The sequence below is a fragment of the Monodelphis domestica genome, chromosome 2, assembly GCF_027887165.1.
Source record: "Monodelphis domestica isolate mMonDom1 chromosome 2, mMonDom1.pri, whole genome shotgun sequence".
In the NCBI taxonomy this organism is placed as follows: domain Eukaryota; kingdom Metazoa; phylum Chordata; class Mammalia; order Didelphimorphia; family Didelphidae; genus Monodelphis; species Monodelphis domestica.
Genome location: NC_077228.1, coordinates 296,366,651 through 296,392,077, shown reverse-complemented (window position 1 = coordinate 296,392,077; position 25,427 = coordinate 296,366,651). Strand labels below are relative to the sequence as shown.

Genomic DNA, 25,427 nt, shown 5'->3' with positions numbered 1-25,427 from the left:
AATCAGAGACAAGAAAATAGATCTGTCAAACATTTCTTTCATTCTGTTCCTTGCTGGCCATGAGGAAAAGAGGTAGAAATAATAAAGACAGGAAAGGGATAATTTAGTCCCACAATTGGATAATATTTAAAGGTTAAGGTTGAAGCATATGGTTTTTGAAATCACAAACAATTTTGGAAGGTAACCATGGAACTAAGTGAGAGAAGCTAAAAGTGACTCTGTTACAAATTGTTTATCAGTCACTAACATTTCAGAAGAATTGCTAAGGTTTAGAGTGAAGAAGTGGTTTGCTCTCATTGAGATATGAAATAAGCAATGGTTAGAGCTTTGTAGAGTTGAGTATACCTAAAAAATTTATTCTAGTCTAATTTGGCCTAATAAGGGCTGGCTGCTTAAAGGAACATTAAGGTTCAATGAAGCATACAAATGGATAAGAATTTAGTACCAACTTTGAGAAGAAGATATAATATTAAAAAGATTTGGGTTAATTGAAAAAATATGTTTACTTAAAAAATGAAGAAATATGGGACAGAAGAGATATTTAATATTTTATAAAATTTTCTAAAGTTTCTAAATCTTCAAAAATTTTCTAAATCAACATTTTTGGTGGAACCTTCCTGAAGAAAAAAATTTGGTTCAATGCCAAGCGGTTATCTTCATTCATAAATTTTTAAAAAGAACTAAAATTAATATCATATATGATGGAGACAAGTAAAGTATAAGGATATAGGGGTCAGATGATATCTTTTTAAGTAAGGATTTTTTAGGATAAAAGGAAAAAGTTCATTGCAGCTTAAAATTAAACATTAAGACATTAAATCTTAGTTATTATGAAGTATATGGGTCTCATTTGATGCTTCATCAGATTACTAATGCCTTAAAGAAAATCTTCTCTTTGAAAAGAGAACAAACTAGCCAAATAGTAAGACAGTGCCAATCATGTCTACCTATGATATCCCTCCCCTCTTATTGTATAAATCCAAAGGGTTTACTCCCCAATTATCTACAGCAAATGAATGTTACACAGGTTCCATCATTTGGGAAGTTGGCATATATTCATGTTATAGTAGATATTTTTCTCAGTTCTTATTTTCTACTTGCCTATCTGGTAAAGCACCAAAACACATCATTCCACATTGCCTTAATGCCTTTGAAATTGATTTAAAAGCAGGAAAGAACACATTTGAACCTACATTTTAACCTAAAAAGACAGATTCAATGTTTCTCATCATGTCATCTGGAAACATGCAACCTATAGAAGCAATTTGTCACAATTTGATCAGATTTACTCCCAAATGATCTATGATTTATACTTCAAAGTTTGGGGTGAATTGGTTATGACACTGTACAAAAGATATTTTTATAAATGGGGATAATTATAATTTTCAGAGGTTGAAAACTGATGCTGATAGAATGAACACTTAGGGACTAGGAAGTTCAATTTGTAAGAGAGTAGAAGTTATAGTAGATATTTTTTTACAGACTTGTAAGGTGGTAAGAATCCATCAGACTGAGAAAATAGGTACAACAGATGTTTGAATTATGGAACTTTTAGCAACACAATTGGGTAATTAAGTATAATTCTTTCTAAGCTGTAATTGGTGAAACTTGTCATATAAAACAAAAAGGCTTTGGATCTCAACTGAGGCTACTATGGCTATACGACCTACTCGGAGTAAAGCCCTTAAGAGAAGCTGGGAGAGGCAATCCCAGTCCAAAGCTGAGATAGGACCCTTCTGATTTGCATAAGCCAGTAACAATTTCAGCTTGTATGATGAAGCCATGTAGAGTCCTTTTTGAAACATAAGGACATCTTTTCTCTGGCCGCCTTTCTGCTTTGTGAGAAATCCCAATGATCAGCAGAAACAGCAAATTTTTAAAAAATTCTAAGTTCCATTTTCCAAACAAACAGAATAGATTAATAGTTAAGGGTTAGAATTTAGCTTTCTAACAGGTTCTATATCTTTCACAGAACCCAGGGTGGAAAAATGTGTTCATAAAAAATGTTCTGGTCAACACTGAGCTGCAGATTAGAGCCCTGAAACTTCTATATAGACATTAGGAGACAATTAAGAATTAAACATCCTCTTGACTGTAGAGCAAAATTAAACAGCATTACACTATATAAGTAATGTTCTAGAGCAAAGAGTATTACACTTACCATTCCATTCTGAATATGACATCAAAATTCATTCTATTCTATGTTGATATCTATTTAGCTCCTGTTTTCAAACTGTCATTCTGAGGTCTGTAACTTGAAAAATTCAAATCTTCCTAGCTGGTTAAAGCCATAAATCTAGCACCAAGCAAGTTCTGTGATCAGCCAAGAGTGAAAAGTTTTTATGAATGTTTTGCAACAAAGAGAAATTAACTAAGCATTTTCCTCTTCTCTCAGTATAGAAACAACTGGGATTTAAAGCCATCATTAATCAGGGTAGCAAATTATTAACCCTTTTTCTAACTCAATAAAATGAGAAAAAATATATGAATTAAGAATTGCCACATAGTTGAAGCTTTGTAAATGAGTGGTAAAACTCAGAAAGGATTAAAAAAATATTAGAAAGAAAAATTGGTAATTATAATCTGAAAAATAAACAAGCAAAAGGCCCTTGCACATTTTCTTTAGCTGTAACTTTTTGTTTGTGTAAATAGTCACTAGCTCTGCAAAACAAATAGCTTATTTGAATTATGGAACTTCTAAACAATGCAACTAGATTACTGAAAATGCATAAATCTATTTCATTTGGGTAATTACTCTACATGAGTTAGAGAAATCTATCTACAAGGATGTTAGACTCTTTGCCCAGTTACCTCAGTAACTAGTTCAACTGTCCATATATGGAGATTGACCATGAGAGAATCATCAATGATGTACACCATCCTTCCTCAACAGGAATCAATCTGATGAGCCAAGAACATCACCCATATCCCCTTGGACTCATGGCCATCTCTCCAAAAATTCAACTGGACAGTCCATTGCAATATAAAATGACAACCATTAGAACACAAATTTAAAAACAAAATGGGGGAATACCATATGATATTTGAAAGGAACATCACCCAAACCAAACCTATCAGTCTTTTACAGAATTATAACATGGTGGTCAAGGTTATATTTTTATCTACAAAGGAAAGGAACACGCCTGGATATACATGTAGGTCATCAAATTGGAGTAGCAGACAGATACAGTAGAGGATACTCAGGAACCATGTACTGTGGAGACCACAAATGACAAGGACCCAAGCCACAATACACATGACTTGGGGACAAGTCAAAAGCAAATAACAGAGCAAAAAACACTGTCCTAGTTTATTTTCCTCATCCTTTATTTTTACCCCAGCCCAGCTATTTTAGGGGGCCCATCCACTGAGTATTCCCAGTCACTGGTATTCAGACCCAAACATCTATACTCTCCAAATTCAAAAATTGAAATCAAGCATTTACTTATTTCATCTTAATTTGTCAAATTTAAATAAAAAGGGAGGAAATGTAGCAGGAAAAGTCTGAGAAACCTTTAGCAAAGCTTATAGACATAGAGCAGAAGGTTCATAACCACACTCCCCATCTCTTTTTTCCCCTTCTCCATGTAGGTCATATTTGTGTTCAATATCCCTACAAACCCCTGAGTGTGTATATATCATGTAACCCAGACAAACTCTTGTGTATATATCAGTAACCAACGGATGCTCCCAATTCTTCAATCCATGCATAAGATGTACCCTAGAAAAAAATCATTGATATATGCCATTACATTATGATCTCTTAAGGTCGCTGTTAAACCTTACTTGTTACTATGGATATAGAAAGATTATGTTGAAGCCCCAGCTTGTTTTTCTCCCATTATAAAAGAAGATACAACTTCTAATAAAGTTCCCTTGGTTGCCATCAGCTGACTTGGTCCTCCCTACCCCTTCTCTCTTCTCATCCTTCTCTCATACTTTGTTCTTCTTCTCAGTTTTCAGGACCCCTAATTGTGTCAGGTGGTCCTGACACTGCATATTATTCATAGTGTCTTAAATCCAAAAAATGACTTTAATTTTCTAAGAGATACATGATTAGAAACAGCTGGCTGCTCATATATTAAAGATAGATGGATATTCTGTGGTTGATGTTGGTCCCCTACAGTGTTAAATGTAGAGCAAGTCTTCAATATACTGGAGAAGTTTTCTATGGAATATTTATGGTTATACATGGGTAATAATCACACAAGATAAAAAATTTTTATAGTAATATGCATTACCATTTGAGGTAGTCAACAGTCCACAGGGACATTGAAATATATATATATCCGAGGAAATTAAAAGCTTGTAAAGTTTTCACTCCATTCTTCATAAATTAAATAAATAAAAGTATATATTTATATATAAATAAAGTTTTTACTTTTTAACATGTATGTCATCAAAACTAAAATTTCTCATAACTAGATACACACAAAAGCTATTAAATAATATACAATTGGAAAAATAAGATTAGACAAATATGATTCATTAGCTCTGAAATGGATCTAAATCTCTGGTTCTAATTTACCCCCTCATTTCATTAGTCTTGAATATGAGATTCAGAGAGATAAAATTAACTGTCTAGTATCACAAAGTTGGAATTTTTATAATAGCTACAGAGTGATATTATGATACTTAGGTCTCCTCAAATTCAGGATTAGAAAAAAAATGGTCAAATGGAATTTTAATTGGGATTAACATAAATTTTGTTGCCAGAATCCACTTACACTAATTTTACAAATTCTGAAATTCTAAGAGGATGAATGTAAAATGTATTTTGTCACTTCTAAGTTTTATACACTGTTACGATTTTTAAACTTCATTCATAAGCTCTGATTTTCACACTGATTCATTCCTTTTAATATTAATTGTTTCAATATAAACAGAATTGAATATCAATGGAAACAATTGACTTTACTAGATATTTAAATTAAAATTAATTTTATCTCATAATATGTAAAATATTTTTTTCAGATACCATCATCAAGATGCTTTGTCATTCACATTGACTTTTCCCTTTTATGATCATAATTAGTGGATCCTCCATTCTTCTTGTGTTTTCTTTATACATTTACATTATATTATAGAGTTCTTTCTATTTACATTTGTTTGTATTCCTCATAATAGTTGTTAGTTTTATTTGTAACATTTGATTACATTAATAAAAACTGTTTATTTACCCACTCCCTAAGACTGGACATTAACTTGCTTCCATGTCTTTTTTTGTGGTTTGTTTTCCAATTGACTATGTTGCAATCAGAGACAGTCCCACTCTCTCAGCGATGGAAGCCTTGGTCCAGTGGTATAAAAAGTCATTACACCTCGAGACTTCCTCAGCTGCATTGGATGGCTGTGTTGTCTTTTGTGCTCCAACACACCCTAAGCACTCCACAGTGCTTTGCTGCATCGCCATCTCAGCCATTGAACCTTCTTATTGGTTTCTTCCGCCTGTTCCGCAGAAGCAGTCTTCACATTTTGGGTGTGCAAAGCCCTGGTTCACCAGGAGTTGATGACCTGAAGGCTACCCTCACAAGATTTAGCTGGCCTGTCGAAGCTGTTGCCCGGGGTGTGGCCGCTGCCACATGTTAGCAGCTACTGGGAGCCACAAGTGAGAGCTGGGTGTCAGGTGGGGGTCAGAGGCTGGAGAGCTGCCCTAGGAGGGCACGACAAGCCCTCCATACCAGAGATATTACCCCTCCCTGGACACCCCATACACCCCACTTAAATCTCCTTCATGCACAAGTATCTTTGTGCACACTCATCTATCCTAAACCTGTCCACCCTCTTCAAGACCTGTGGCAATGGGGGAGTGGCAACGCAACAGGTGGAGGTGACCACTGGCAGTTGTAGTCACGATCCTGCACATAGATGGCCCATGGACCAGTGATCACTCGGCCCTTTGGGCAGCAGGGACATTCAGCAGTATCCTGAGTGACTGAGCAGCCCTCTCTAGGACAGCACTGCTCACCCTAATCAAGGGAGGGGAATAGAAAAGGTGTCCCAAACATTGCCTGCCCTACAAACACCCGGTCAGCACACCGCGGCTGGTGGGTCATCCCTTTAAGTGGTCGAAATCAAAGAAAACAAAATACAAAGTAACTCCTACTAGGAGCATGGAACATCAGAACATTACTTGATAGAGAGAATACCCCAAGACCTGAGAAGAACAGCTCTAATTGGTAAAGAACTGGCGCAATATAACATCGACATCTCAGCATTAAGTGAAACATACTTACTAGAAGAGGGTTCACTCAGCGAACCCACCACTGGATGCACCTTCTTCTGGAAAGGTAGAGCCTCAAATGAAGACAGAATCCACAGTGTTGGCCTGGCTATCAAGACCAGTTTGCTCAAACAGCTACCAGACTTGCCTGTGGGTATCAGCGAGAGGGTCATGAAGTTCTGTTTATCTCTCAGCAAAGACTGGTATGCCACAATCATCAGCGCATATGCCCCAATACTGAGCAGCACAGAGGAGACCATCGAGAAGTTCTACTCTGACCTGAGTGCCATCCTGCACTCAGTGCCCACAAATGACAAGCTGATAGATACTACTGGGAGACTTCAACACCCACGTTGGCCAGGACCATGAAAGATAGAAAGGAGTGCTCGACAAACACAGCGTGGGCAAGGTCTGGTCTGGTTTGATGAGAACAACGGCCTACTGCTACTCAGCAAATGCTCAGAGTTCGAACTCACCATCACGAACACTGTGTTCAGAATGGTGAACAACTATAAAACAACATGGATGCACGCGATCAAAACAATGGCATCTCATTGACTACATCATTATATGCCGGTGAGACATCCAGGATGTACAGATCACCAGAGCCATGAGAGGAGCTGAATGCTGGACAGACCACCGATTGGTTAGAGCGATTCTTCAAATGCACATTGTGCCTCGCCATCCAAAACATGCCCAAACCATGCATTTTACAACGTGAGTCGTCTTAGAGATCCATCTTATTTGCAAACATTCCAGTCCTACATGGATGACTAGCTGTTTGCCAAGGGACCACTCACTGGAAGCTCAACCGAGAAATTGAACCAGTTCAGAGATGCAGTGAAGGAAACATCAAAGGTAGTCCTAGGCCCCAAACAACGCAACCACCAGGTCTGGTTTGATGAGAACAACACTGCTATTGAAGACCTATTGAGCAAAAAGAACAAAGCCTTTATGGACTGACAAAATAACCCAAACTCTGCTCCTAAAAAGAACAGATTCAAGTCTCTCCAAGCCACTGTGCAGTGTGAGATCAGGAAGATGCAAGACCAATGGTGGGAAAAAAAGGCAGAAGAAATCCAGCACTTTGCTGAAATGAAAAACTACAATTTTTCAGTGCCCTCAAGACTGCCTATGGGCCATTAAAACACACCACCACTCCCTTGCAATCCTTTGACAGTGACAGTCTCATAAAAGATAAAAAAGGCATCAGCAACAGGTGGAAAGAACACTTCAGTCAGCTTCTCTAGCGACCCTCTTCAGTCGACCAAAGCACCCTTGAGCAGATCCCCCAAAACCACACCATTGAACAACTTGATGTCCCTCCTTCAATAGAGGAAGTCCAAAAAGCCATTAAACAAATGAGTGCAGGCAAGGCACCCAGTAAAGACGGGTTCCCAACAGAGGTGTAAAAGGCCTTAAATGGAAAGGAGCTCCAGGCAATCCATATAGTGCTGACCAGCATATGGGAAGAGGAAGATATGTCCCCAGAACTCAGAGATGCCTCCATCGTAGCCCTATATAAGAACAAAGGTGCACGAGCAACCTGTGACACCTACAGAGGCATCTCACTACTCTCCACTGCTGGAAAGATCCTCACCCATGTTATACTCAACAGACTCCTGTCATCTGTTTCAGAGCAGAACCTGCCTGAATCACAATGTGGCTTCTGACCAGATTGCAGCACCATCGACATGGTCTTCACGGTGAGGCAAATGCAGGAAAAATGCCTGGAGCAGGACTTGAGTCTCTACATTATCTTCATAGACCTGACAAACGCGTTCGACACAGTGAACAGGGACGCATTGTGGGTGATCCTTAGCAAGCTCGGTTGCCCAGCAAAATTCGTCAAACTGATCCAGCTCTTTCATGTCGACATGACAGGGGAAGTCCTATCTGGTGGAAAGACTTCTGATCGCTTCAACATCTCCAATGGCGTGAAACAAGGCTGTGTCCTCGCTCAGGTACTATTCAACCTATACTTCACCCAAGTATTACAACATTCTGTGATGGATCTAGACCTGGGTGTCTTCATCAAATACCAACTGGATGGCTCACTATTCAACCTTCGCTGCCTGACTGCAAAAACAAAGACAACAGAGAGACTCATCCTGGAAGCTCTCTTTGCAGATGACTGTGCTCTCATGGCCCACCAAGAAAATCATCTTCAAACCATTGTGGACAGGTTCTCTACCGCAACAAAACTGTTTGGCCTGACTATCAGCCTCAGCAAAACAGAGGTGCTGTTCCAACAAGCACTAGGGAGGCCAACTAACCAGCTGTGCATTACAATCAACAGTACTCAGCTTTCTAATGTCAACACTTTCAAGTACCTGGGCAGTACCATCGCCAAGATGGTCCCTAGACTACGAGATTAATGCCAGGATCCAAAAGGCCATCCAGGCACTCAGGCAGCTGCGCTCCAAAGTCCTCCAACACAGAGGTGTAAGCACTGCAACAAAGCTCAAAGTGTATAACACAGTGGTCCTCAGCTCATTCCTGTATGGTTGTGAGGCATGGACACTGTACTGGAAGCACATGAAACAGCTGGAGCAATTCCACCAATGCTCTCTCCAGTCAATCATGAGGATCCAAAGGCAGGACAGAATCATCAATCAGGAAGTCCTCGACAGAGCCAACTCCACCAGCATCAAAGTCATAGTCCTCAAAACCCAGCTACGATGGTCTGGACATGTCATCCACATGGACCCACAGCATATTCTGTGGTGACAGGTATTCTATGGTGAACTGTCAGCTGGACTCAGGAAACAAGGCTGACCAAAGAAAAGATTCAAGGAACAGCTAAAGTCAAACTTGAAGTGGGCTGGCATTACACCAAAGCAACTAGAACTTGCTGCCTCTGTCAGAAGTAGCTGGCGAACCTACATTAATCATGCCGCCAACACCTTTGAAGATGAATGACATCGACATCTTGCTGCTGCTTGTGAATGCCAACACCAGGCCACAACCACACCTCCCATAACAACTGGAGTCCCATGCCCCATGTGCCACAAACTTTGCGCCTCAGTCTTTGGACTTCAAAGCCACATGAGGATACATCAATAGATGATAATGCACAAAGACAATTGTCATTCTCGGTCACCAAGAGACTACCACTAATGTTGCAATGAGAATATTAGTTTTTTCTGGTTTTAATAACATCTTTTTGTAAAATGGTTAAAAATTTTTAATTTTGTTTTTCTAAATTATTCTTCTATAAGTTCTACAACTTTATAATCCCAACAACATAAAAAGAGAATAAATCATTTCCACCAAACTGCTGTCATTTGAATTATATCATTTTAATTTATTTTGCGGTGCTTGGTCATTCTAAGCTGATACCTTAAAGATGCTTTAATTTTCTTCTCTTTGATAGTTAATGAAGTTATTTTTTTCAAATTATTGCTCATAACTACATTTCTTTAAAACTTGTCTTTTTGTATTTCTTGACCATTTTTATTTTTTGCCAGGGAATTACAATTGATGTTTTTCCCCAAAGATATTCTAACACATATAATTTTCCACTTCTGTCAGCTTTGCCAGCCAGACAAGTATGTGTAAACTTCAAAGTTCCTTTAATTTGTGTTTCTTTAATTAGTGGCATTTTGTGGTGTTTTTATATAATTATTAATAATATAATTTTCATTCTTTGAAAAATTTAGATTCATAAGAAAAATGGAAAATTTGGGAATATTTTCAAGCATAATTGCTATTGAAAAAGTTTTATTTCATTTTAGTAACATGGTAGAACTTCTTGTCATTGTTCCATTAACTTTGATGAATTCATAGAATTCCTTCTTTGACTAGAGAATGTTGGTTCATTTTCCTTTAGAGTATAATACATGGGCATGCTGTTGTGGTCTTTCATAACATGTCTTCACAAGTGCCTTTCTTAAAGTTATTCCTTGTGAGCCAGTTTCATATTAAAAGATTTTGGCTTCAGATATTCTCTCTGGTGTTGTCAGTCAATTATCTGTAGAGTCCCTCACTATTTAATACAACTTTATTTCACTGCTACATATTCCCCAGACTTTCATTGTCCTTTTCTTCCTTGAACAGAAGATGGAGTCCAAGTTATATGCCTGCTCAGAGTAAATTCTCCAAAAGTGGAGTAGCCCAAGCAAGTTCAGAACAACAAGATGGTTAAAAAGCCCCCCAAAAATTCCATAATTGAATCCACTAAAGGATCTGTGTGTACCAAACAGGGAATAGAAAAGTTGAATGTGTATAAAATATATGATATTGTCATGTTAATAAAAGATTAGAAATATTTTGCTTAGATTCAGAAGACAGAAATAAGAATGTTAGAAGTTATAGGGATGGAATTTTGATTCAACATAAAAAAATCTTCTGAACAGAACATCCTAAGAGTGAAATGTAGAGTCAGAGCCACGATGGCAGAGGAGAAGCAAGTAAACTCAAAACCATGAGAATCCTCTCCAACCAATCTTAAAAATTAAAATCACAAAATGAATACTAACATGAAAGAATCAACAAGAAAATCAAATGAAGCAAGTTTCATGTAGAGAACAACTTGAAAGTTAGTCAGAGAGTATCTGGGTCTCTGAGGTAAGAAGAGAGCAAAAGCAGAAGGAGACTACAACAAGGAGTAAGGAGCAAGTAAAGAGCAAGGTCCCCACCCCACATCTGCTGTTCCAGGTTCTGAATACGGGCCCAAACCTATATAGAGACCCTGAGACCCTGTCTCAGCCAACAGCAGTACAACCCTACATACACAGTAAAGTTATAAATGAGTCTACAACAAGGTCTGGAATTCCAGCCCAAGGCAGTCTGTACTTTACCCCTGTTCTGTGTAAGCTCAGAGTAAGGCCAGGAGCTCCAGAACAAGCTTGTAGTATAAGGACCTTGGTCCCAGTTTCAGCTAGTCTTCATGGCACTCTGGGTCAGTGTAAACCCAGAGCTAAGTCCCTGAATCCCCCACAAAGATGGTCCACAAAGTGCTGACCTATGGGAACCCAAACCTAGCTAGCCCTGATGAAAGTTCAATGCAGAACCCTAGGACAAGTCAGTCCACAATGTACCAGCCAGATCAAGGTCAGAGTGAAAACAAAAGCCCTTGCCCAAGCCTGAGGCTACAATTTGAGCCATGGGGGGGCGGAGAGAGGAATGGATCAACAGTGGGAGGTGGCTCTCAGAGTTCCCAGCCCACAAGTCATCATACCACCTTGAAAGAACTAAAAAAAGGCTATAGTATCAAGGAAGATTTGAAGTTTAAGAGAGTGTCATTCCTGAGAACAAAGCTTACTTTTACTTATTTATTTTAAAGTTCACAATGTATATTATTCCCCACACATTACATTCTTCACCATAGTTAAAATTGAACAATTAAAAATATTGTGGGAGATAATGTATTATAGGTGATCACCATTTTGTTTCCTGCTAGTCATCTAGAACATTCAAAGCTCATCTATCTCCCCAAAAGGATCTCTGAAAGCAACAGGGGGACATTTGCCCTTTCTAACTGTGGAGCCTTTCTTTCGGTTATCTGACAGAAGATTCAGACATTGTCATCAACTTGCCCAGATCCTAAGTTTCATGACTTACATAACTTTCCTTCTTGTCTTCTCTCCCCTCACGACTATACCAAACTATGTGTCATGGTGAGTGGAGGCCTCCAGGATTTCAATGAGGTAGCCAAACTACAGCTGAGCATGGAAGAGCATTTCATTGTTACATGGGCAACTGCAGCCTCCCCTCCCTGCAATGTCTCAAGAAATGCTGCTGTTTTCTACTTTCACAAGGCTTGCAGCTGACCCATGCAGGTTGCTGGCTCTGTTGTGCCTTATCTCACCCTTCTTGCACAGTAGAGGAGAAATCGTACAGATGCTCCTCTCCAGTAAAAAGCCAAGTGCCCATTATCACTTGTGTGCAAAGGGATAGTGAGAAGGATAATGGATGGATGATAAGACTGATGCATAAGCCTCAAGTCTCTCCACCTACTGAATGAGGAACAAATGGGCATCAGGTCTAAATAATGATTATGTGCCTACATGTTTGTCAGATCACTGGCAAAAAGGATCTGAGGGGGGAAAAACATATTCCTATCAAAATGTTCAATTTAAAGAAAGTCACAGAAACAGGTCTTATGTACCCGAATAAGACTGTGCCTTCCCCCTCAAATGTTCAGATTAACAAAAGCTTCTTCTATACACATCCACAACTGATCTTTTCCTCAGGCACACAGATAATCCAAACTGCACTGATGCTATCTTTATGCCCCAGATTGTAAATGGAATTGAAGATTATTAGAGCAGGACATTCAGCTGGATGAACACTGGGAACACCAGGGAACCTAAGAAGTTGTTTGTGTTTAGAAACTGACTTCTAATCATGAAAGAAAATACTTTTTTAAGAAAATAAAGAGGAGATGAACACAACCCTCAAAGTCCCAGGTAGCCAGTGTATGTGGCCCACAAACTCAGGATGGTAGAGGATTCTTAACAGAAAACTTGAAACATCTTGTAAATGGGGCTGAGAACCACTCAGAGGTCCCACTGTAAAAATACTTTAGTAACTGACTTTCTGAGAGCTTGAAGGAGGGTAGATGCTAGTTTGTATTTATAGCTTGCTGGCTCTTTTTTTCCAGGGGAAAAATAATGAGTCTGGGGAATGGAGGGAAGAAGAGGGAAGGGAAAGGAAAATAAGAATTCATCTTAACATGCAGGTACAATTTTTTTTTCTCTCATGGAAATTCCAACTGGAGAAATGGCAGAACACATGGCTCCCAGTCTGTAGATGGAAAGACTCAATTCTCAATGGTGTTGCTTTGCTTTTCGTTCCTGTTGATGATCAGACTGCGGATCTGAGTCAGAATCTGGCTTCTGAGCTGTTCTATCAACTCTAGATTTTGTTGGTACATCTGTTAAGCAAACTACTGTCCTGCCTGGATGAGGCTGGCAAGGTAATTTGGAGGTAGATTGGATCCAGCAGCTCCCAAAGGATTGTGGCCACCTGATATGATCCCAGATATGAGTTACTGTACACGTGGATTATTCATGAGATTTCATACCATATTCATGAAGCCTAGGTTATTCAGCAAACAATCTAGGCCAAAGCCTACAGTGCCTCCTATAGAGTTAGGTGTTTCTTTCATTTTCTGTTCTGTCATCTTAAGGTTTGATTTGTATGTATCATTATCTGGGTCCATCTCCAGGGCCTTCTTAGAGTATACCAAAGCCTCTGTGTGCTTCTCTCATGTCACCTGCATAATTTCCAAGTTTGCTGTAAAGCAGTTCTGTTGCAAAAATACACTGCATTAGCTGGATTTGATTCAATAGCTTTTCCATAGAGACACTGCTGCTTCAACATTTTCTGTTTTCATTTGTTCATTTCCTTTAGTCTTGAGTCTCTCAGCTTCAGCTGCATCTTCATCGGAGGTGAGAATGGGCTCAGAATTCCTTCTGATGTAGGGTATCTCTTTTTTGACTATAAGAGCTTCAAATATTTGTGGCAGAGTCTGTGATACAGCTCCATCTTCAACAGTTACAGCAAAAGCTGTCTCCAGGAACTGAATCACAACTTCCAAACTCTCCTGGGCATCAGGAGAGAGGCATCCATGATGGAGCTGGTTATGAAGAAATCAGATGGTGGAATAAGCAAGGTGTTTCTTTTCCTCCATCTTCAAGGCTCTGAAGATGGATCTTGTGGTTTTCCAGATCTTACCAGGCTCCCAAGTGCCCCCTCTCCACCACAGTTGCTTCTGCACTGATGCCTACACTGATGCCAGCTTTCCAGTTGTCCCACAGAGCTTACTTTTTTTTTTTAAACCCTTACCTTCCATCTTGGAGTTAATACTGTGTATTGGCTCCAAGGCAGAAGAGTGGTAAGGGCTAGGCAATGGGGGTCATGTGACTTGCCTAGGGTCACACAGCTGGGAAGTGTCTGAGGCCAGATTTGAACCTAGGACCTCCCATCTCTAGGCCTGGCCCTCAATCCACTGAGCCACTCAGCTGCCCCCCCCCCTTTTTTTTTAAACCTTTACCTTCCGTCTTGGAGTCAATACTGTGTATTGGCTCCAAGGCAGAAGAGCAGAGCTTACTTTTAAAGTAAGAGTGAAAGTCAAGGAAAAAGCTGGGAAAGTGACCAAACATCAGAAAAACCTACCTAATCATAGAAAAATTTTGGAGACAAAGAGAAAGGCATGGACACAGAAGAAGACAGTGAAAACAAAGCAAACAAATGCAAAACTTCAAAAAGAAATTTGAACTATATTCAGATTCTGGAAGAGCTCAGAAAGAATTTCAAAAATTAACTGAGACAGAGGAAAAATAGGGAAGAGAAATGAAAGTAATACAAGAAGAAATGGGCCCAATGAAAAAGGAGGCTCAAAAACTCACAAAAGAAAATAATTTCTTAAAAATTAGGATGGAGCAATTAGAAGCTAATGACTTCATAAGACATAAAGAAAAATAAAAGAAAATTAAAAGGATGAAAAAACAAAAGAAAATTGAAATATCTCAATAAAAAACTGGACCTAGAAAATAGATCCAGAAGAGAAAATTTAAGAATTATTTGACTACCTGAAAGCCATAATCACAAAAAAGAAAAAATCCTGGATATCATAAAACAAGAAATTATCAAACAACACAGCCCTGACATTCTTTTTTTTTAAACCCTTAACTTCCATCTTGGTTCCAAGGCTTATTCTTCCTTACTTAGAATTTTACACATGAAACTTTGATATTTTATGTTTCATCCAGAAGTTATTTTTTTTTCTCTTCTATTTGAGTTTTTTTAATTTTCTTTTGACAATTGACTCATATACCACATAACTCAGCCATGTATCTCTGGGTGATCAATGTGTTGATCAACATCCTCTTCATAAAATTCTCAATTTATAAAAATTTTTTTTTCTCATTTGAGAGTAATTTTAGGATAAGAAACTTTCTACCTTCCCAAATCAAGAAAGTGAACTGTTTGGAGAAGGCACAATGAAGATGCCTGCAGAAACCACACACTGCACCAAAAGATCCAGAAAGAACTTTGGGATATGGTGATTTGATCTCTGGGGAGTTGAACGCATTTATTTTGAATGTAAACTCTTTGGCCTCTTGGGACTTTTGTGTCGGCACACGTGCTTCAGCACACTGTCTTTGGCAGCTCAGCCTCATTTGTGTTGGAGACTCTTGGGTGGCAGAATCTCTCATGGGGAGCTCAGCTCCTTGGCTGGAGATCAGGACCTGAGGGAGTCTGTTGATGGTGAGCTGCATTTCCCATCAGATTGGCAATTAAAGGGTATTTAGCTAGGCATTATTTTCTACCTTTTTCTTACATTTTCCTCTGTCACTATATCTCTTTTTAAATTAAACTAAATTGTTAAAAGCTACTAAAAGTCTCATAGTTTAATATTTTATTATAATAATCAGCAACCACAACCTTATTTTTAATTCTTACAATTTGACAAAACCTTTTTAATTCTTACAAGGGCAATTTGGAACTAGGCCCAAAGGGCTATAAAACTATTCATATCCTTTGATCTGGTAATATGACTACTGTGTTTCTATCCCAAAGAGATAATAAGAAAATGAAAGGATCTAGTTGTACAAAAATATGTATAGCAACTCTTTTTATATTGGCAAAGAATTAGAAATTGAGGTGATGTCTATGAATTGGGGACTGGCTAAAAAAATTGTGGACATGTTTGTGGTGAAATACTATTGTGTTATAAGAAATTATGAGCAATATCATGTGAGAAAAACCTGGAATGATCTGCAGGAATTGTTGCAGAGTGAAATAAACAGAACTAGAAGAATATTGTACAAATAACAGTAATATTGTACAATCATTATCTGTGAAAACTTGACCACTCTCAGCCATACAATGATCTGCAACAATCCTGAAAGACTTATGATAGAAATGGCTGTCCACCTCTAGAGAAAGAAGTATTGGATAGCTTTTCATTCATATCAGTGTATTTATGTTTTTATTTTGGGAGTTTGGCTATATATGTGTTTGCTCTTACAATAACCAATATGGAAGTATGTTTTGCATGAAAATAAAAATTTATAAAAAAAATAAAACAAAGGGTGAACTGGTAAACTTCATTACTTAGTGAATTTCATATTAAATGCACAGGAAAATGCAATGGCCCTTTTGTGAGAATTCTGTCATCATGGTCCTCTCAGGTATATATTGAACCACATGATACCTCTCACTTTCCATCTCTATAATTCTAAAATCTGATAGATTTCTTAGAAATAATAAATAATAGTTCATATTTTTTATTAATTCCAGATTACATTTCCATAATGTAGAAGTTTCTGGATAAATTCCCACACTAAAAATTTGCAAAGGAGGAAGCACAAATTTATAAGGGAATAAGTTATAAGGGAAATTAATTCCCAGACACTTTAAGTGACTTGGCAGATTTCATGAACCTAAAAATAGAAACAGATGACATTTATTTAATAGATTCAAGTTTATAAAACACTTCATGTAAATTATTTCATTCCTTACAGAAACCTTCAAAGTTAGGGGATATTATCCTCTTTTTTTAAATACAAACCAAAGATCAGCTCAACAAAGTCACATTGTATGTTATCATAGTTTTAGCCAGGGTCTGTAACAGATTTTGAACTAGATTTTCCTGCTAAGACTCATCTTTTAATAGGTCATGCCATTTTTCATACTTAGTATCAGAATTGGAACAAAAATATACATTTCTTACCTCTCAACCAATTCTCTACACACTATATTATTGTTGTTTTCTGTGTAGTGCCACAGTTAAATGAAAAATAAAGATATCATAGTCAGTGGCATATTGCCAATGAAAAACTGGCCCAAAATCTAAAGAGACCAAGTCAGTGGTTCCCATTTAGTGATTTATGAACCCTCTGATATTTCATGAGAGTCATTTAAGGAATATATGATAATTTTTTGCTCATATATTTAAAACAATTTTTATTAGAATATTTTTCCATGGTTATAAGATTCATGATTTTCACCCCCTCTCCACTCCCCAAATCCAGAGCTGATAACCAATTCCAATCAGTTATACATGAATCATTCTTCAAAGCCTATTTCCATGTTATTCATATTTATAATAGTCATCTTTTAATATCAAAATTCTAATCATATCCCCATCAAACCACATGATCGATCATATGTTTTTCTTCTGTGTTTCTATTCCCATAGCTCTTTCTCTGGATGTTGATAGTATTCTTTCTCATTTTTTTTATTTAGAATTTCCACTTAAACATGAGAGGCATACACGTACTTTCATTTGGTTATATACTAGTTACTGAAACAGCATGATTGATCACAAAAATATTGTATAGTATTTGTCTAGATAATTGTTTCAAACTCTGAAAGCCAACTATCTTTATTAATTTATTGTCCCAGAACCCTCAAACTGGCTTGATATTCTTAATAGTTGACCAATTTTTGTTTTTATTTTAATTTTATTTTTACAGCTGGATGCTACCTGAAGTTGACTTATGGCTGTTTTCAGAGTAATGGTATCTGCAGACTCAAGTGTCTTCCCACCGAGAAGAATAAAGGTGATTGTGCATATGCTCAACATGTGTGTTGTATTAAAAAGAATATTTAAAGATGATAGCAATAGAAATTATCAGCACAGAAGAAGCATGAATTTTAAAAGAATAGAAATATTACTCCCTCCTCTTTCTTTGGATCTTGGCTCTTGTAAAAGATTAGTCTTATACTCAATTAAATCACCCAACAAATTCTAACCTTTGTGTATTTGTTTTTGAATGAATAAAAGTGTATATTAGAAGCTAGTTGCCTTAACCTGGTCTCTCAGTGGTCAGGTTTGTGAAAAAATAGGTAAATATGATGGATAGAGGAGTTTGTAGACTTGCTGTTTCACAGTTCGTTAGTTACTCAACAACTAGGTCTTCCGGCCTATGTAGGCCTGAAAAAGAACTTATAAGTTTAAACTCTAACTGACTCTTTTGGAAAACAATAACTTATGTTTATTTATATCAAGATAAAGAGAAAATGAAGAGGACTAGGGAAAAGGAGTCCCTAAGCTTAATATTCTTCTTTCTGCAGCCAAAAGCCTCTATGGGTCCTCAAGGACCATCTTCATAGATCTTTAGGTTATACTATTCCTACACTGAGTCACTGTACCAAATAAACTAGCTAATTATCCTAATCTATTGGTCTTCAAATTCTTGATAGACAAGTAAACAGTTTATGGGGATAAGATAGCTTTAACTTTGAAGAGTTTAGCCTTGTAGGCCAGAGTCCAAAGGCCAAGATTGCTGAGCTATCCTCACTGGCAGGTTTACTGGGTCTTGGTAGCTCTCTCACTCACACACAGTCAGGATCTCTCAAGAACACAGAAGCTCACAGGATTAACGGGAGATGGCAACTGGAGACAAGAATGGAAAGGATCTCAGAAAATCTCTTGGTAGCAGGAAACACAGGAACCTCTGGATTTCAGTGGCAAAAGGTAAGTCACCTCCTTCAGGCATAGACAAAATGGTGAACAGGAAGGAACCTCTCCGCTCTCCTTGGTGTACAGGAACAACAGATAACCAACTGCCTCATGTTCTCTGTTTTATCCCTTCCCAGATTCTGGAACAGCTCTTTTAGTTCTGTGCATGTGAAGAGACCCTCTTGCAAAACCTTGCTTTTTACTTTTTCACAGTCCTGTTTTTGCAAAGTTTTGCTTTCCTTCATTTTCTCCCTTACATTTGTAAAGGAAGAGGAAAGGGGAATAGGATGTGGATATTTTCTAGGGAGAGCTTTTATATTTTGAAATTGACTCTCTGCTCCTGCTCTGATAGAATTCATCCTCTATAAAATGATAAGGATTTAAATTGATGGTCTTTGAAGTCCCTTCCCATTCTAGATCTATAATCTTATGACCAAGTCAGAATTGCTATTGGTGAAGGTAAGGAACAAAGAATAACATTAAGGCCTCAATTCAAGCGTGCAAAAAAAGAAAATAATTGAATAGTAAATTCATGGAGGGTGAATATATGGAAGGTCATTGGCTAGGTATTTCTAAGACCTGTTTTTGATTACCAGATCTAGGACTTTCTGGCTTTATGGTCTTTATCAAGTCATTTAACTCCTGTGTATTTCATTGAACTCCCTAAAATATATCTATTAAGATACATTTGGCTTATTTTATATTTAAGGAAAGGAAGTTTCCCAATCTTAAAAAAAAGTCATATATGACATATATAATAACATTGGCACTATTTATTTCATAGTGTGAGCAAATTGCATGAGTCATTCAGAAGTTAAATAACTTTCTCATAGTCATAGAGCTAATAAATGTTAGAATTAGGATTTTTTAAACCATGACTTTTTTTAATACTGACTCATATTTCTATCCACCAAGCAATACATTTTCTGGAGTGTGGGAAGTGTTTTATAAATTCTAATTTGTATAAGGTCAGAGTTGAGATGGGAAAAAGCATAAATATATTTCTTTTTTTGATTTATCAAATTCTCCATTTTTTAGAGAAAGGAATTATTATTCTCTCATTTGGGAGAAGCATTTTTGACATTGTCACTGTATGGTATTTCTTGGAGTAGTTTCATTAAATAAGAAAAAAATAATCAATAAAGAGGCAACATGGGATACTATAAAGATGACAGACTTAAGAGTAACATAAGATTTATATTCTAGAATGCTTTTACCACTTTCTGTGCCTTAAGGAAAGAATTTTAGGTTGTTTTCTTTCTCCCTGACTCGATGGAGGGAAGATAAAGATGAAAAAGTTGGTAGAATAGCCAGTTAGGATGATTAGATACAAATAGGTTGGAAACATCAGTACCAAAAACAAAAAAAAAACAAAAACTGGTCCCACCTAAAATTTACATTTTTTCTGTCTTGAATAAAATTGGTATATATCCAAGCTATTAAAGAAAATTATTTATAACAGATTGGTTTTAAAGGTCAAGAGTCAACTGTCTTACTTCTACCTCAGTATAAAAACATAGATCTCATAAAAGACTTGAACAAACTTGTCTTCTTGTTTTCGGGTTTTGGGCTGGATAGAATTAACTCCCAGGGCTTAGTTATGTATACAACTTAATTTCCCCAACCAAAAAATTGACAATGAGTTACTATGAGAATACACACACACACACACACACACACACACACACACACACACACACACACTGTGATATTGAAATCACTTTAAAAAAGACTGATATATATTAATTTAAGGTTGACAAGGAATTCACTTATGTAATTCCTTAATGAAACACTCACATCAGCTGCTAAATTTTTATGGTGTTTTAATTACAAACAGGAGGGAGAAAGTATCAGAGGGAAAGAGAGAGACAGAGATAGAGAGACAGAGAGAAGGATAAGGGAGAGAAGGAAAGAAGTTTAAATACCAACTCTGGCTCAGGCTGAGCCAAAGTGGGCTTTAAGGCCCTGGATAGCCAAGTCTATCAGGGATAGGCTAAAGGGATCAGTCCTTATCACTCTTGTGGCCAATCTGAAGGAAAGAAATCCATGGGGCTCCTCCAACTCCAATCACCACCTTCCAACTAACTCTCGCACTCTTCACAAAACGTCCCGAGAACTTCAGAGACTGTTCTCTACCTCACTTCCTGCATCTCACATGTGCCAATGGTGGCTCTAGCTTGACCTAGAACAGCCCAGAGGTCTGTCCTTTTTTTGCACATGTCTGTTGAAGGCCATATTCTCAAATAATTAAATCTTGAGTTTGCTGCAGCCCTTCCTAATCTTGTTACACTGAGTAGGGTAAAGATTGTAGTTTCCAAGACCCGATTCTGTTATTCCAAGTATCTCTATTGTTATTGATCAGGAAATAGCTAAATCCAATCTTCTAAAGAATGGTCTGAATAGGGTGGAGTAGTTTTTAAATTCAATCCCCCCGAGGCCCGAGGAAGACTAGTCTCTCAGATGGGTCTTATAAACATACCAGCTATAAAATTACAATAGTTAGAGATAAGGGGGGGAGAGAGAGAGAGAGAGAGAGAGAGAGAGAGAGAGAGAGAGAGAGAGAGAGAGAGAGAGACAGAGAGAGAGAGAGAGAGAGAGAGAGAGAGAGAGAGAGAGAGAGAGAGAGAGAGAGAGAGAGAGAGAGAGAGAACAAAACCAATGTTTTTTGGCAGAAGAGTGTACATTCATAATAAATTCAATCAACCTTCAGTTCAATAAACCACACCCCAAGGTTCATTCTTGATCTTGATGTAATGTAGTTTTTCTGGCATCTTTATGCAACAGTTAATTCTCTGGATTTAGGAATTAGGAAGCTTCTTCCTTGAAGATTTTTCTCGAACAAAAAAAACTTTTCAAAATCTTGGAATTTTATTAAAATACAATCCCAGCTGAAGTGGATGTTAAAAAAAAATCCAGTTCAGCTCAGGATGCATTGTTGAGTTATGGAGGTGTATGAGTCAGTTTTGTTTTTAAGAATTCAAAAACAATAAAAACAAAACAAGCAAAAACAAAACTATATATATATATATATATATATATATATATATATAAAGGGAAAAATATGGAAGAAAGTTAAATTTTGGGAGAAAGGGAAGAGAAAAAACATTCAAAATCAGAATCAAAATACCAAAATCTATGTGTAAAATGTTGAGTAAACAAGAATAACTTCATAATGGGCCCTTGTAAAGGTCCAATTTAAAATAATTTCTATCCCACAAGTCTGTAGAACAGAATGCAGTAATATTTCACTTACCCATTTGCAGCCAAGACTACAGAAATTTGCCATATTATAAGAAGGAAAGGAACTAGAATTCTATTTTGATAGGGAAGCGTCATTCTCTGGTCTGACTTTTTTCATTCTCAGGGATATACCGAGCCAGTATGATAGTCAAATTTTGGTACTTGTATGAGTACTTCATAAAGAATGTAGATACAAGGAAGTCCTACGACTTCACATATGTCAAGCGTCACAACCTCGAGTCCACATTAGTAGTTCCTGTGTGCTCTTTTGGCACTATTCAGGTTAAGTCTGTGCTCCTTGTTTTTATCCCATTTCCTGGAATCAGACACAAACATTAATCATAGTCCCATAACATTTTATCAATAAATGGTAGGTTCCTACAGTCTAAAGCTGTTTGAGTATGTATTAATAATATAGCAAGTATGTATATTTAAACTTACATTACTGCAGAGAGAGAGAGAAAAAAATAATTGTATGTACCTTTTGTACAAGAAATGAGGAAAGGGGGAAAATAAAATATTCAAAAGAAAAGCAATAATAAAAAAATAAGGGAAAGAGAAGAAAAAAAATCAGAATTCAATGAGTTTTTGAAAAACAGCATCCACTTGTCAATGGATTATTATCTTCAAGGTATGTGATAGGATACAGTCAATCAGTCTCAACAGAAGATACTCTCTTTAAATATGAGCAATGAATCCAAGAGTCCTTCTCTCCAACCTTTATAGATGTTGGAGTAGTTAACAATATTTGGAATGGTCCTTCCCAGGAAGTCTGAGTTGCTCCAGTATGCTGGAAATTCTTAATATACACCTCTTCTCCTGGGTTCAGGTCATGAAATGAAAAGTCTAGTGGTCCAGCTTGTACTGCAGTTCTGGATTCATGAAGCTCACACAGTTTATGCTGTAATTCTTGTATATAGGAAGCCATAGTAGTATCTCCTCTAATACTGATTTATATGCCGGGGAGAAAGGCTTAGCCTGTATAGGAGGATGTCCAAAAAAGCATCTCAAATGGTGAGATATGTAAGTCTCCTCTAGGCCTGGTTCTAAGATAAAATAGGGCCAGAGGGAGAATTTCAGGCCATTTTAAATGGGTCTCAGTACATAATTTGCCAATGATAGTTTTAAATTCTTTATTCATCCTTTCAAATTGGCCTGAGCTCTGGGGATGATATGGAACATGGAATTTGGGAGTTATCCCCAAGCATGAAGAGATTTGGTTTAATACAGAATAAAATGACTTCCTCTATCTGAATCAATACGTGCTATCAGGCCAAAACGAGGAATAATTTCTTTTAAAAGCACCTTAGGAACAAAAGCTGCTGTGGCTTGGTTCACAGAAAATGCTTCCAGCCATCTGGTCAGTTGATCTACTGTGACTACACAAAATCTATAATGCCCAGCCTTTGGCATTGTTATGAAATCTATCTGTAGGTGCTCAAAAGTTGTGTAAGCCAGAGGATGCCCACCAAAAGCTTTGCCATGAAAGGCATGTTGGTTATATGCCTGGCAGGTAGAGCAGACTGAACACACTTTAGAGGCTATGGTAGTTATACTGGGGTCTATCCATACTCTCTTAACAGAGTCCATGATGCCCTGGGTACCAGAGTGACCATTTTTATGAACAAATTGGCAAATTTGGTGATAGAAACTTCTAGGGAGCAGGGGTTTCCCTTCAGACAACAGCCATACTCCATTAATCTGTTTTGCTTTAAATTTTTGTTTCCATTTTTCCACTTCCTTTTCATTGTAGGAAAGTGATAAATTTAAATCATCAGTGGTTGGTAATGTTAAAATTAATCCAGGCCCTTCTATGGCTGCTAGCTTTGCAGCAGTATCTGCTCAGTCATTTCACCTAGAGACAGGGTTGGAGCCACCTGTATAGGCAGAGCAATGAACTACAGCTAGGGCTTCAGGCAATTTGAGAGCAGAAAGAACTTCATTAATAATTTCTGCATTAGCTATGGATTTTCCAGCTGAGGTTAAAAATTCTCTCTGGAGCCATAGCATCCCAACTGAGTGAGAAATGCCAAAAGCATATCTAGTGTCAGTATAAATTGTTGCCTTTTTACCCTTGGCAATTATACAGGCATGTTTGAGAGCTATGAGTTCTGCCCCTTGAGCGCTAATATTAGAGGGCAGTGAAGCTGACCACTTAGTGGCAAATTTTGTGACTACAGCAACTCCAATGTAGGGTATGCCATCTCTCATAAAAGAAGAACCATCCGTAAATAAGACCAGATCTGAGTTGTTTAAGGGAGTGTCCAAGAGATCATCTCGAGTCTTTTCTGCCATAGACACTAGTGTTTCACAACTATGTAATGGTTCTCCTGAAGTTGGAAAATCTGGAAGCAAGGTGGCAGGGTTAAGAGTTGAATAGAGCTTCAAGGTAATGTTTTCATTGTTTAACAAGGTTGTTTCATACCTTGTAATTCGCTGATCAGAAAATGCCTGTGTTCTATGTCTTAGCAACAATGCTTCTACCCCATGTGGGCACATAATTGTTAATCGGCATCCCAACACTATATCAACAGTTTTTGTCACTAGTAAGGCTGTAACAGCTACTCCTCTAAGACATGGTGGTACTCCTGGTGCTAATGGGTCTAATTGGGCAGAATAATAAGCAATTGGGTGCTGAGAAGGTCCCAAAGTCTGAGTTAAAACACCTGAAGCTACCCCTCTTTGCTCATGTACATACAAAGTAAATGGCTTGCTGTAATCTGGGATGCCTAGAGCGGGGGTAGACAGGATAGCCTTTTATAGAACTGATAGAGCTGACAGGTATTCTGGTTCTAATTTGAGGGGTTCAGGAACCGAATCCCTTATTAGCGCTATAAGGGGTTTAGTAATTTCCCCATAGCAAGGAATCCATTGTCAACAAAACCCTGTTGCTCCCAAAATTGCTCTCAACTGTTTCTTAGTGGTAGGATCACTTAAAATTTTGAATATTCTCAATTCGTTTGGAAGAAATAAAGCTGGCACCTGCAGTCAGGATGAATCCCAAATATTCTACTTTAGGGAGGCATCACAGAACCTTATCCTTTGAGATCTTATGCCTTCTTTTTTGCAATTTCAAAAGAAGGTGTTTGCTATCTTCCTGACATGTTTCTGCATCTATGGAAGCCAAGAGTAGATCATCTATGTACTTGATTAATTTGCTGTTTTTAAATTTTATATTATCTGTATCTTGGCTCAAAATTTGAACAGATAAGCTTGGGCTGTCTACAAAACCTTGTGGCAAATGACTCCTGCAGTATTGACGGCCCTGCCAGGTGAAAGCAAATATATGCCTCGAGTTCTCATGTATGGGTATGGAAAAGAAGGCTGAGCACAAGTCTACTACTCTAAAGTATGTAGCAGTGCTAGGAATAGAAGAAATAATAGTATTGATATTGGAAACTATGGAGTATCTCTTTATATTGTGATTGTTCACAGCCCTCAAATCCTGCACGAATCTATAGAGGTGTTTGCCATTGGGCCCTCTTTTTGTTTTTTAATGGGCAGGATGGGTGTGTTGTATTCAGATTTAAATGGGATTGTTAT

The 25,427-nt window shown here is 37.6% G+C and overlaps 1 pseudogene; it reads right to left on the bottom strand.

The window, feature by feature from the left end:
- Window positions 1-12,989: 12,989 nt before the first annotated feature.
- LOC130456939 (small glutamine-rich tetratricopeptide repeat-containing protein alpha-like) lies at window positions 12,990-13,862 on the bottom strand (annotated as a pseudogene).
- Window positions 13,863-25,427: the final 11,565 nt, after the last annotated feature.